Source organism: Heptranchias perlo, chromosome 38 (assembly GCF_035084215.1).
Source record: "Heptranchias perlo isolate sHepPer1 chromosome 38, sHepPer1.hap1, whole genome shotgun sequence".
Taxonomy (NCBI): domain Eukaryota; kingdom Metazoa; phylum Chordata; class Chondrichthyes; order Hexanchiformes; family Hexanchidae; genus Heptranchias; species Heptranchias perlo.
In genome coordinates, this window is record NC_090362.1 from 16,962,908 (window position 1) to 16,977,708 (window position 14,801).

Consider the following 14,801-nt stretch of genomic DNA (forward strand, 5'->3'; position numbering starts at 1 on the left):
GAGGGTACAGCAGCTGTTTCATTATTTCAGTTCCAGAGGTGGCCTGCATTGAGTGGGTCACACATGCAAATGGTGGAAAATCTGCCATCCTGCCAAGGTCCAGAAAGGTTCTCTGTTTTACACAGAAATTGCAATGGGAGAGGTCTTGTAAAGGGCTGGTGGTAAACTCCAACTCTCAATGAGCACTAGGTCACGCCAAGATGCTTGGGACAGCTTCATCATAGACCAGCTCCACCTTTGGACTGGCTTTGCCTTTCCTCGAGGACACATCTCGCTGTCAATTCATGACATCGGGTTGCTGCTGATGTTTATGGGCCAAGTAAAGAAGGGCGGAGAATGGAGCAGAGCAGAACAATGAGGTAAATAACCAGATAATCTGTTTGCGTGATGTTGGTTGAGGGATAAATGTTGATGAGGACACCGAGAGAACTCCCCTGCGCTTCTTCAAAATAGCGCCATGGAATCTTCTACATCCACCTGAGAGGGCAGATGGGGCTTTGATTTAACATCTCATCTGAAAAACGGCACCTCCGACAATGCAGCACTCCCTCAGTATTACATTGGAGTGTCGAGCCGGTTTTTGTACTCAAGTCTCTGGAGCGGGACTTAAACTTACGACCTTCTGAATCAGAAGCAACGAATGTTACACAATGGCCAAATATGTCCCAAAGCAACTGATTTTCTCGAGGTATATGAGCTACAGAAATAGGCACTCAAATAATTGAGGTTGTTCCAAGTGTTGGAAATAGGATAGGATATGGCTACAGGTGCGATGTGATACAAGTATTTTGTCTCCCCCGGAAATCAAAACCGATTTGAAAACTTGGCTTTTCTGTTCATCCTCTCTTATGCGTGTATTTCTCAAACCACATGGCTGGCCTCGTCACATCCAGGCTGCTATATTGGGAAGCTGTACGACAAGCAGAATGCTGATTGATTGCGAAGGACATAGCACAGTTAAATTAAAATGGGGCCCTTGGTAAGGGTCAGACCACGGACAGTCTGTCAGTTAGCTCGATGGCTGCATCAGAGAAAGTCCTGACAATAGGTTATGTCAATAAACAACGGAGGACTGATGCCCTTAAATGCCAACACACAACAACCACAACTTGCATTTATATAGCGCCTTTAATGTAGTAAAACATCCCAAGGCACTTCACAGGAGTGTTATCAAACAAAATTTGATATCGAGCCATGTAAGGAGATATTAGGACAGGTGACCAAAAGTTTGGTCAAAGAGGTAGGTTTTAAAGAGCGTCTTAAAGGAGGAGAGAGAGGTAGAGAGGCGGAGAGGTTTAGGGAGGGAATTCCAGAGCTTAGGGCCCTAGGCAGCTGAAGGCACAGCCGCCAATGGTGGAGAGATTAAAATCGGGGATGAGCAGGAGGCCAGAACTGGAGGAGTGCAGAGATCTCGGATCATTGTAGGGCTGGAGGAGGTTACAGAGATAGGGAGGGGTGAGGCCATGGAGGGATTTGAAAACAAGGAAGAGAATTTTAAAATTGAGATGTTGCCGGACTGGGAGCCAATGTAGGTCAGCGAGCACCAGGGTGATGGATGAACGGGACTTAGTGCAATTTTTCAAATGGAGACTGCTGTCGGGGATCCCCACCTGCTGATCACAGTATCAGGGAATCCCACGCATCCTGCGATTTTCTGGACATTGTACAGACACACCCAGCTGATGGGCGAGGCTCCCTGCCACTTTTGTGAATTCCAATAATTGTCCCTTCAAACTCAGCACCCTTGGAACCCAACCCACCTGCAACTCTGAACCAATCCAGCGTTGTTTACTCCTTCAATTTCTTTTTCCTACTCTCCAACTGAAAATAAGTTTTTAAGAAGTTAACAATTAACAGAGGGTCTCCCAGTCAATTAGCCCAGCAGTGTCTCCTCTCACAATCTCAGAAGTTTGCAGACAATGAAATCTCAAAACAAAAAATGGTTTCTCTCTCTCTCTCTACTTACGCACTCCTCAGTTTGAAACACATTGTAACGAAGGGCTAGTTTACACTGCAAATGGCTGCCTCTCAACCAAGCTTCCTCCCAGATGTCAGAATGTTCTTGCTCTAATGGGACATTATGTCACTAAACCAATCAAAAATGATGCAAAGCTTCATTGCTCTGAATTCCCCCTACGCCAGCAGTTATACTGGAGGAAATGAAGATCCGAGGTGGGAGGGGGGCAGTGGGTAGCTTCGCCTATGCAGTAATAGGACAGAGGGGGGCGTAATGGCACAGTGGATCAGCAAACAACCCTTTCACCTCGAAAACATTAGGCTCTTTATAACGCTTTTCCCCTGTCTCTGGCTGTAAGGGAGCCACGTGAAATGAGTTTGGGCAGGTTCAATCCAGGGTGCAGGATCACAAAGTGGTACAAATTGGTAGCCTCGCTGACCATTAAGGGTCCTCAGCGCAGTGAATTTAGACAATTTCGATCTAGTTCACGCTGTACGTGCGTCTGCAAAACTGTTCTCACGTTGGCACTAAAATAACAAAAGGTCTCTCAGCGAGCACAGGGAATCCCATCTGCTTCAGCAGATGGAGTCACCACTCCCCAATCTCAGTATCACAGTGGCACCTGCTGGACATATCAGGTTTTCTAAAAATGGTGCAGGATTCCCTCTACTGCACAGTCAGTTGTTGCTAACATTCAGACCACAGCCCTTTACTGGAATATAAATACACTTCAATCAATGTGAATCCATACACTGATATGTGTCTTAGTCTTTTTTTCACCAATATAGTTTATGTAGGCTGATCAGAACTTATTCAGGAAATACCTAAAGCAACAGTAACTTGCATTTATATAGCGCCTTTAACGTAATAAAACGTCCCAAGGCGCTTTACAGGAGCGACTATCAAACAAAATTTCACACCGAGCCACATAAGGAGATATTAGGACAGGGCTTGGTCAAAGAGGGAGATTTTAGAGAGCGTCTTAAAGGAACAGAGGGAGGCGGAGAGGTTTAGGGAGGGAATTCCAGAGCTTAGGGCCCAGGCAGCTGAAGGAACGGCCGGTAATGGCGGAGCGATGAAAATCGGGGACGCGCAAGAGGCCAGAATTGGAGGAGCGCAGAGATCTCGGAGGGTTGTGGGGCTGGAGGAGGTTACAGAGATAGGGAGGGGGCGAGGCCATGGATGGATTTGAAAACAAGGATGAGAATTTTAATATCGAGGCGTTCAGAGACCACCAGAACCTCTTTATTAATGTGAAATAGTCACAAAGAGCTGTAACTAACTTTAAATGGTTTCTTTCTGCCTGTTTCCTTGGAATATTTTAGGTGGAACAGTGAGTGCCAATGAAATGGGAACTGATTCAGGAGAGTTAGTGAACCAGATAGTGTGAGAAAGTGAAGTGACACATTTTAGTTAGCACAAACTCTAAAGCACCCAGGTTAATAATTATTTCCGTGCTGATGTTAACTGAGGTCTCTCTTGTTGTAAGGTCAGCAATTTATCCCAGAGTGGAGCAGTATGTGGATGCAATAGAAGAGAGAGGGAGACACACAGGTTAGATTTGAACTGTGCTGACGGGGAGGGCTTTCCTGCAGAAAGAAGGAAAAATCAGACAAGTAATTTTCACTGGGCTCTAGCGACTGGGCAAGGATTGGACGGCTTTGAGGTGGAGGCCAGTTTGGTGGGCAATATACAATATAATAGTTAGTTAACTCACTCCTCGTTGAATGTTTCTGGCACTCCCGTACTGAGGCAGTGCAGCATTGTCAGTGGGTCAAATGAGACATTAAACCAAGGCTCCTTTTGCCTGTTCTGGCAGTTCCTATTTCAACTTGTAGGGCTCGATTTTCACACCTGCGATCGGGTGCGATCGTGGCGGGAGGGGCTGCCGTCGGCAATTAAAGCCGGCCGGGTGCCACTTAAAGTACTTGAACAGGTACTTCAGGTTGTTTACAGACCTGATTGACCTGATATTTTAGGAGGGATCGGATTTTTAAATTTACAGAGACTGTTTCCCATACTGGGGGAAACACTCCCAGTTGAAATGGACGTGTTGCAGCCATCAGCCTGTTGCAGCTGCAAAGGTCCATTTGACAGGTGGTGGGGGTGGGGGAGACCCTCACTCATTGCAGGAGGCCACTCTGTCACTTTGGACAAAGTTTGGCCTCCACCACCCTCCTCCCAACAATCAAATTCACAAACTTGCAACCTCAACCCCGGTGTGCAGACACATTTTCCTACCTCAAACGTACATCTTACCTCAAACGTACATCTTCCAGATGGGGGCCACTGTAGCTGCAGTCATGACCTCCTCGGAGGACGAACAGCATCACCAGCCTCGCCGTCCACTTCTGACACATGGAGCTCCACAACAGAGTGCTGTGACATATCCACCTGCACAGCAGGAGGGAGGGCAACCGCAGAGAGAGATGCGTCGCGGAGGGCACTACCCTCGCCACAGGGTCCACAGACCGAGGCTCAGCTTCCTGGACCTCTCTGAGCAGCAGTGCACATGGAGGCTCAGAGTCACTCGACATGTAGTCGTGGACATCTGCAGCCTCCTTCATGCCGAGCTGCTCCCAGCTGGCCCGAGCACCATCTTCTTACCTGTCGCTGTCAAAGTCACCACTGCCCTCAACAACTTCTCCTCCGCATCCTTCCAGGGTGCCATCGGGGACATCGCCAACGTCTCTCAGTCGTCTGCAAAAAAGGGCCCTGCAAATACACCTACACCCACTCTGCAGTGACACAATGGGTGGCATCAAGTGTGCGTGTTCATGGTGAACCCCAAGCCAGTCAAGAATGGGCAAGACGTGGCAGTAGTGGTGATAATAATAAGATTTATTGTGCATGTGAAACAAGACAAATATAAATGAAAAACATGACAAATCGTCAGACACCCTTGTGCATTCCCTTTGTGCTCCCAAAACCTTTGCCTTACGTTTCCGGGAACCCCTACGTGGTGCTACCACTGTGGCGTCAGCAGAGGTAGTGGCAGGTTGCTTTTGTCCATGCTCTGACCGATGAGATGCTTTGGGCCGACGCCCTCTGGGTTTTGGTGCCCATGAGGGCCCCTCCAAAGACTGCTCCACCTGCACCTGTGCAGGGGCAGACTCGGCCACCTGGAGAGGGGGCAGCATTGCGGGTACTGGTTGAGAGGGGGGCAACGGGTGAGACGTGGGAGCGCTTTGAGTGGCGTCCCCACTTCCATGTCCCCTTTCACCATCATCCCTCTCGTGGCCCAGGCCCACATCACTCCTTCCACCCTGCTGGACGGCAGTTTGGAGGACTTGTGTGAGGCCTTGGAAGGCCACCTATAAAGTATCTGTCAGCCTGTTTAAGGTGGCAGAATGTTGCTCACCCTGACTCCGAACGGCCGTTGTCAGGGCCTGAATGGACTCATTGTTGAGCCGTGCTTGACGCTCGATGGAGGCTAGCCTTTCCTACACCGCAGACATTCCCGCACCTACCCGCGACACTATCTCAGAGATGCCTTCACGTCCCTGTGACAGTATCTCGGAGATACCCTCCTGTACTGTGCCACCATTCCCCTCATGCAGGAGTTGGACTCCTCCATCCTCTGCGCGATTGTGGAGAGTGCACGTGGCACCTGTTCCAGTACCTCGGCAATGTGCTGCTGCCCCTCGATGACTCTCCTTTTCATGGCTGGCCCCCAGGGTTCAGCATCTGGGTCCAGCTGAGCAGAGCCTGGAGAAGAGTGCTCCCACCGACGCAGACTCTCCACAGCTGCCCCAGCCACCAGGGTCTGCTCGTGCTCACATGTGCGTGGTGACTCACCATGTGCAAGCCCAACTAAGTGAGGACGGGGACCCACCGAGGTGTATGTATCTGCGCTGGTGGATGCATGGCTCAGATGTGACGATGGACCCTCAGAGGCCGGCAGGTCCTCTGAGGAATCGTCCTCCACGGTCACGGCGCTCGCAGATGGCCCTGCAAGAGAACAGAAAGCAATATTAGGCAGGTGGACAGATGTTGAGGTGCTGCAGATGCCAAGTGATGCTAAGATCATTCGCTATCATGAGTGCTGAGTGTTAGCTTTCTGTCACTGACCACTTGTGCAATCCCAGCCTCGGCATCCGCCACGGACAGGCACTCCAGCATGCGGCTGATGTCCAGTACCTGCTGCCCTGCATCCGTTAGGACCACCTGGTGTGGCGGGCCCCCTCCGGTCCGTGCCCTCTCCCGGGCGTTCTGGCATCTCTTCTCCTATCAAGGCAAAACACAGAGGTGTGATTGAGTGATGGTTGCATGGTGAGCCGCTGCATGCATTGGTGTGGGTGGGGTTGAGCCTGAGGGAGATGCATGGGAGGGTGCGTGTGCAACATAGCCATGAGATTGTATGAGGATTGGGTTGCGTGGTAGTGTTCGAATGGGGACAAGGGCGGTGAGTACGTGCAGGCAAGGTGAGGGTGATAGTTGAGTGGATGTGAGGAGTGATGCGAGAGCATTGTGGTGGCAGTGCAGAAGGGGTTGTGTGGTGGTGGAGGTGATGTGGAAGACGGAGTGTGGGAGAATGCGTAAGTATACTCACTTTGCCTGACCTGGTTAGGTCATTAAATCTCTTCCTGCACTGGACCCAGGTGCGTGGCACATTGCCGCAGCTGGTGACCTCCTCGGCCACCTCCAGCCATGCCTTCTTCGTAGTGGAGGGAGGGCACTTCCTCCCATCAGACGGGAAAAATATTTCCCTCCTCCTCCTCCTCACCCCATCCAGCAGCAGCTGGAGTGAAGAGCCTGAAAATCTTGGGCCAGCCTTCCCTCTGGCCTGCTCCATGTTGTAGCACTGGTTGTTTGCTGCAGGAGGAGCATTGGTGGACTGCCCCTTTAAATAGGGCTCCTCCAGCTGACAGACCTTGCTGCGCATGTGCAGTCCACCCGCCGCGCAGCTCACCAGCGGGAAACCCGGAAGCAAAGGTAAGTGGCTCCAATTAGCCTGTAATTGCGTGCGGAGCACACTGATTTCACCGGGGCGCGTTACCCACGCGCCCAGTCGACCCCCCCGCTGAGAACCCACCGCCCTGCTAATATCGAGCCCGTAATGTTTGGTTTCTTGAAAAAAGCTGTTTATATATATATATATATAAAAAAAATCCCGCAGCACAATTTGAAGATCGTGGGGTTCTCCTGGTGTCCTGGCCCGGGATCTTGTACTTCCACCTGAACAGGCAGACAGGGGCCTCAGTTTTCTTATCCATAACCTCCAACGGTGCAGGGCTCTTTCAGTACTGCACTGAAGTGTCAGTCTAGACGTTAAAGTGCTGCAGTGGAGCTTGAACCCATGACCTTCAGGGGTGAGAGTGGAGAATGCTGCCACTGAGCCAGGGCTGACTGAAGGAAAAAAAATTTCCTCCCCTTCCAAGAAGGAAATTAGAAGCAAAGAAGTGGAACGGAATTTTTTTGAATCCCTTTTTGTAGAAAATACCAAAACTGAGAAAAATGCACAACGATTAAATTTGTACAGCTCAATAAAATCAACTCAAAGCTATCTGCACACTTGCATCTACTTGAGAAATTACAATACGTTGATGTGTTTTATTCCCGTCCACGTGACTGTTTTGCCATCATGCTTTGTTTATCCTCCTCCTTCAAACCGTTACCAGTCATTGAGCCTTTATCATGGACTCTTCGATCTTTATCTGCTGAGGGTTTTGGTTTGATATTTTACCATTTCCAGTGTTAGAATCTGAGACCTCGGATTTGGTTCCATTGGTTGGAATCTGATCATTTTTCACAAGTAGCCTAGAAATTACAGATGATTCTTTTCAATAGCCTGAAGTCACATGTTGGGGGCAATTTTAACCTAACCCGCCCGTCGGGAAACTGAAGCGATCGGATGCAACGCTGGTTTTATTGGGCGGGCTGTAAAACACCCAATCCCATGGGTTTCCCACCCACCGAGTTAGGTTAAAATAGCCCCCATTGTGTTTTCTACGTGTCAACGGATGCTCACAGAAGTAACAGCATGGACTTCCAGTAGAGTGGGAGTGATATTGTGGGGTGGAATTTCCTGTGGATTTGCACCCAGAGACACATGTAATTGGGGCATAAAGCAAATACCTGGTGTAAAATAACACTGGGGTGCAAGTGTGTTATGCACATAACAACACAACGGCCGAATTTCCTCGATCTTTTACGTCCGTAAAAACTTTAACGGGTGTAAAATTAAGCCCAGAATTTTAGGCACAGCAGGAAACAAGGTTATTTTTCTGGTGTTTTATTACGATTTTTTAAGCATTTTTTTATTTCTACTCAATGAGACCTGCTCTGTATTTTCTGTTTCTTCGAATGCAGTTTTATGGCGTCAGTATGAGGCACATTAACAAGTGAAAAGGTTCCACAGTTGCAGGTTCTTAAACAAGCTGTGCCTAATGTGCATGAATGATGGTTAGATGGCATGAAACTTTAATTTTCATGCTTAAAGGAGGCATACACTTGTGTGAGCCAAGTGCTTTCCTCGGGCCCCGATTGTTTACGCTGATTTCCGATTGTTGATGCTGATTTTTACGTTCCGACGTACGCTCATAGGATTGGCAGGAAATTTAGGCCGAAGTTAATATCGGCACAATGGGCACACAAATCTGTGTAATTTTAGATGTAATTTCCCAATTATACCCCCACAGGAAATTCTATCCCTGTACGTGTAAGCACACAAATTGGGACATATTGCATTCTTGCACTGCAAAGACATATCCAGCTACTACCCTTTCAGTATATTTAACAACGGCTTGCATTTATATAGCGCCTTTAATGTAATAAAACATCCCAAGGCGCTTCGCTGGAGCGTAATCAGACAAAATGATTCACACGGAGCCAAAGAAGGAGACATTGGAATAAGTGGGTCGCGGAGGTAGGATTTAAGGCGTGTCTTAAAGGAGGAGAGAGAGGCGGAGAGGTGGAGAGATTTAGGGAGGGAATTCCAGAGCTTAGGGCCCAGGCCTAGTATTCTGCATTAACTGATTCAACGAGAAATCTTAGCCATTATAATAATCAAGAAGCGCCCTTCATGGTTTAGAGGCTAAGTGCATCACCGAGTGTAGTACTTAGTTATTAAGGCTTCAAAGATCAAACTTAGTTCATTGATCTCAGCTAAGGTGGTAGTAGCGACATTAGAATTGTCCCTAGGAGGGAAAAATCAGCCAGGGTTTTCACTAGTAATCAATATCCAGTGATTGCTACTGGAGGATGTGTGTACGGTGATGGTCAGTGAGGGTAGGTTCAATTAATGTTACTCCACGATCGAACAATGGGGACTAAAGCATCTAAAAGAAGTGAGCAGGCATAGGCCAGAAGGCCTATTTATCATCCTGGATAAATGAACATAAACAGACCTTAGGACACTCATACTCTGGGCTCACACGTGGAGACTGGCCACGAAGGTGAGGTACCAGAGGGTGGGTGGCGCCTGTGGAACTGAATACCCAGGCGAGTCAGTGCTTTCAGGAAAGGAGGGGAGAAGAAGAGAAACAAACATCAGGGTGGCAATTTTATCCTCACCCGCCTGATCGGGTGGGACGCTGGTTTTACACCCCGCCCGATTTTAGATCACTGAAGTCAGCGGAGAGTAATATTGGATGGGATGTAAAATCAGCATTCCACCCGATCCTGTGAGTATCCCGCCTGGCGAGTTAAGCTTAGTTTTCTGCAAAGCGCTATAATTAACTTCAACGTCCCTTGTTTTCCTGTTAATTTTTGTTCATGGTTGAATCTTTTGTTTAAAGAACGAGCTAGCTGGAATGAGTTACTGAGTCGGGTAATGCAGGCAAGCTAACAGCAAGGATAAAGTCCGTCGCCCAGGGAGCTTCAGTGCACCTGCCCTAAGACCATGGGATTAGAAATTTGTCTTGGGAATCGGCTCGCGAGTCGGCCATCCCGTTTTCCACTCCGCCCGACTGACATCAATGGAAAAGAAAATCCGGCGTATTGTGAAGCAGGCTGCCGATTCCAATCGTCGGTTTTTGTTCTACCGCCCAAAACCGATTTCTATTGCTATGAACCGATCCATGGGAGATAGAGCTCTGGGGGTTATCAAGATGGCAACGTACTAAGAAACACCAGCAGCTCAGAGCATGTTGAGGGATCGTCAAGCAAGAGCACATGGGGGGGTTATTCGGGGCAAGGAAAGTGGAGCAGTTATGAGGGTGGAGTGTGCAGAGAGAAAGTCAGGGTCCATCTCCCATTAGTAATTAGTCTGTCTGTGGTTACTAGGTGTGAGGTGCAGGTATAGTCAGAGGATTTTTGAAAAGCAACATTTCAGGTTGAATGCTGAAGTCCTCCTGACAAGAAACCTTCAACCTCAGAAGAGTCACGGGGGAGGGAGCTGAGTGGACGAGGAGGCTCCTCTTGAACAGGGAAAGATCAAAAATTAGAGGGCCAATATCATTCAGGCCACTCATATGCAACTCTGCGTTATTTACACAGTACCATGGATACGGCCCAGGAACGTGTGGTCTGCTTGCCTTCTCAGGCAGCGGGTTAGTGCAATAAAGGGGGGATGTAAAGAGGAGGTGGGAGAGGAAGAAAAAATAAGAAAGGTTACAGAGGGACAGTGTGAAGTCTGGGGTTATTATATGTCCAATTTTACATGTGAATATAACATTATTGTGACCATTCCTCACTAATGAAGTTACCAATTGTAGACTTCACTGGTAAAAATATAGAAGATTAGACCCAATTGCAGTTGACCAGGGCAACACTCACAGGCTTTTCTGTTCCCAGTAAAGCAATTACTGTTGGTGAAGTATTATTTGTTTTGGCAGAGGTCAGGGTTGCAGATACCACCACCACCACAACAACAACAACAACACAGTTACATGGGTAAGATGGGTATAGAGGGATATGGGCCAAGTGCAGGCAATTGGGACTAGCTTAGTGGTATAAACTGGGCGACATGGACATGTTGGGCCGAAGGGCCTGTTTCCATGTTGTAACTTCTATGATTCTATGATTCTATATAGGGCCTTTAATGTAGTAAAACGTCCCAAGGTGCTTCACAGGAGTGTTATCAAACAAAATTTGACACCGAGCCACATAAGCAGGTGTAAGGACAGGTGACCAAATGTTTGGTCAAAGAGGTTTTAAGGAGCGTCTTAAAGGAGGAAAGGTAGAGAGGCAAAGAGGTTTAGGGAGGGAATTCCAGAGCTTAAGGCCTAGGCAGCTGAAGGTACGGCCGCCAATGGTGGAGCGATTAAAATTGGGGATGCGCAAGAGGCAAGAATTGGAGGAGTGCAGAGATCTCGGAGGGTTGTAGGGGTGGAGGAGGTTACAGAGATAGGGAGGGGTGAGGCCATGGAGGGATTTGAAAACAAGGATGAGAATTTTAAAATCGAGGCGTTCCCGGACCAGAAACCAATGTAGGTCAGTGAGCGCAGTGGTGATGAGAGAACAGGACTTGATGGGAGTTAGGATACGGGCAGCAGAGTTTTGGATGAACTAAAGTTTATAGAGGGTGGAAGATGGAAGGCCAACCAGGAGAACATTGGAATAGTCCAGTCTGGAGGTAACAAAGGCATGGATGATGGTTTCAGCAGCAGATGAGCTGAGGCAGGGCCAGAGACAGGCAATGTTACGGAGGTGGAAGTAGTCGGTCTTGGTGATGGAGAGGATATGGGGTCGGCAGCTCATCTCAGGGTCAGATCAGATGAAGGAAGAACTTTCCATTCCACATATTGAGAACATATTATTTATTTCTTTTAGAATATTTCTCTTTTTCATGCAACTATCTAACTCCCTTTTCAAAAGACTCATGGACTTTGGCTTCAGCAACAGTTTGTGGCAGAGAATTCCACATACTCATCCAACCTCTGTGTGAAGAAATGTTTCCTAAGTTTGTCTCCTTTAGTTCTTGCTGTGATTATCTTGAACATGTCTGGGGCCACTGTTAATGCTGCCCACAGGGCAAACCAATCTATCAGCTTTTCCTTGCATATCTCATCAACTTGTGATGCGACAACATCAGTAATGAATATAATCATCATCCAGCTGGGTTTTACTATGTTTAAACACAGAGGGAGCTAGGGCCTTGAGGATATTTGCTGGGCTCGTCTCATAGGGCTTCAGTTATGGCCTACCAGAAACACTTTACATGTCAACAGCAGCCAAACATAATTGTGTGAAGAGGAGAACTGGTAGATGGAAGAAGAAACAGCCGGGCAGAATGGGAGAAACTGAGAGTAAACAGCACTTCGGAAAACAAAACCAATAAAGGAAAACAAAGAATTGAAAATGCCAAGTAAGAAAGAAATATTATCATTATGAAAGCACTCCGACGGGGCGGCCAAAAACCGTGAACTTGTCCTATGGAGAATTGCAGGACTGCCAGCACTGAGTTACAGAACATAGTTCAATTGAGAGATTCTGATGACATCGTAAACTGGAAGAGCAAAGCCCAAGTGGTTTACAAATGTCAGTGCAACCCAAAGAATGAACTGCCTTAACTCACTGCCGGAGGATCGTTGTTCTCTTCATGGTGAATGTGGTCTCTTCAGTAATCTTTCAAGCATTGTGCACTAACTTTCTGCTGAACCATATTGTTGGATTCCATACCAGGTCAATGGTTCTATTCTAGAGACTGTAAGAAACCACGATATCCTTAATAAAGGGAAGAAACTATTTAAAACATGAATCACGAACATCTTATCCTACAAACTATAATATTAAAATGTCTTGCATCTAGAACTCACTTTTTGTCAGTGTCACACTTACTTCCTGTAACAATGTTCCTGTCACACCTTGTTGGTAACACCATTATTGTTCTGCAACAAAATTCCCTCTGACTCGCCATGAGCAATGCCACGAGAGATCTGCTATTGAAAACATAAATTCAAACAAACTTTTTAAAACTTTTTTTTAAATAAGAATTGATAGCCCGTTATATCGGGCCTCTAATCTGCTGTACTGGATCCTATCTCTTTTTTCCCACTAAGTTCTATGTCTCAGCTGGGTCATCCAGAGAGATTCTGAATGGAGACTAATCAATGCCCACAGGGAAAGAGGGAAGGGAAAACAAATAGAGAGTGCTTAGAACGCGGAACTCGCTATCACAAGGAGTAGTTGAGTTGAAAAGCATAGATGCATTTAAGGGGAAACTACATAAACACATGAAGGAGAAAGGAATAGAAGGATATGTTGATGAGGTTGATGAACAAGGGTGGGAGGAGGCTCGTGTGGAGCATAAACACCGGCATAGTCCCGTTGGGCCGAATGGCCTGTACCTGATCTATACATTCCATGTGATTCTATGTAATCTCACCCTCTTTTGACTTGTCCACCTCCTTATGGCCAGCAACAAGGTTCTACATAGTGTGGGAAAGAGGAGGACTTGTCTGCCTGCCCTCTCGAGGTACATGCTCTGGGGAGACCCTCCCCCCCCCCCTTGTCATGGGAGTACGGGATTTTCCTTGTTATTACGGGATTGCGTTCCCCGATTTTATCGAATTTTCCATGAAAAACGAATGTATTTCACAGTTCACCAAACCTGAAAGCCAATTCTACAAAATGCCAACAGCAGATTTACTGGAAGTTCAAAACTACAGGCCCTGCAGAGCAAAGCCATGCTCCATAAAAGCTGCATGTGAGGAGCAACCAGTTCAAAATGTGTACCAAGCAACTCAGCTCACACAACCCTGGTCTCTCTCTCTCTGACTTGGGGCATATGTATCCCACAAAGTCTGATATGCGTTCATATTTCTGTCTTTACAAATCAAACATTTTTGATTTTTAAAAATAATTCTAATTCATGGTAAAGAGAACATACCCTGGTACGATATGAACGACTTGCTCGTCCAGCTTCATGTAACAGGTGTTTTCAATTCCTCCAGGACTTTTTGCACGAGATGTACTTGAATTTATATAGCACTTTAACAAGCCTTGAGGACATCCCTATTCAATAAAGTGAGGTTTCTTCTGCAAACAAAGTCACCCTAAGCCTGACCCTAAATGTAACCAAAACCCTAATCTGAACTCAACACAAAATCTCACTTCAATCGAATCTAACTCTGAACCTAACCTTAATCCCAAATCTAAACCAAATGTAAGCCTACCCCTAGATCTAACACAAACCAAACCCTAACTGTGAATCTAATCAAACCCTAAATCTAACCCTGATCCTAAACTTAATCTTGGATCTAACCGTAACCCCAACTCTAACTAATTTAATGCTAAATCTAGCCCGAAACTGATCTTTGAATCAAACCCAAAATCTAGCCCTACACCTAAATCTAAATCATAGCCTCGATTTTAGGAGGGAGGCGGGTTGGCAGCGGGGGGTCGACTGGGCGCATGGGTAACGCGCCCAGTGAATTCGGGGTGCTCCGCATGTGATCGCAGCCTGATTGAAGGTACTTACCTTGGCTTCCGGGTTTTGCGCTGGACAGCTGCGCAGCGGGCGGACTGCACACCCGCATCATAGGCTGTCAGCTGGAGGAGCCCTATTTAAAGGGGCAGTCCTCCACTGACTGATGCTGCAGAAAATAGGCAAAATTACAGCATGAGCAGCCCAGGGGGAAGGCTGCTCCCAGGTTTAATGATGCCTCACTCCAGGTCTTATGGAGGCCTGGCTCGAGGTGGCAGAGGAGGTCACCTGCACCACCAACATATCGCGCACCTGCATACAGTGCAGGAGGCGCTTCAATGACCTAAGTAGGTCAGCCAAAGTGAGTACACTTACTCATTCCCCTACACTCTGTCTGCCACATCACCGCCCCCACCCCACATCTCCTTCTGCACTGCCAACACTACTCTATCACATCACTCCTCACACCCACTCAAAGCTCGTCCTCATCTTACTTGCACTTACTCACCTCACCAGAACTCATCCCACCACTAC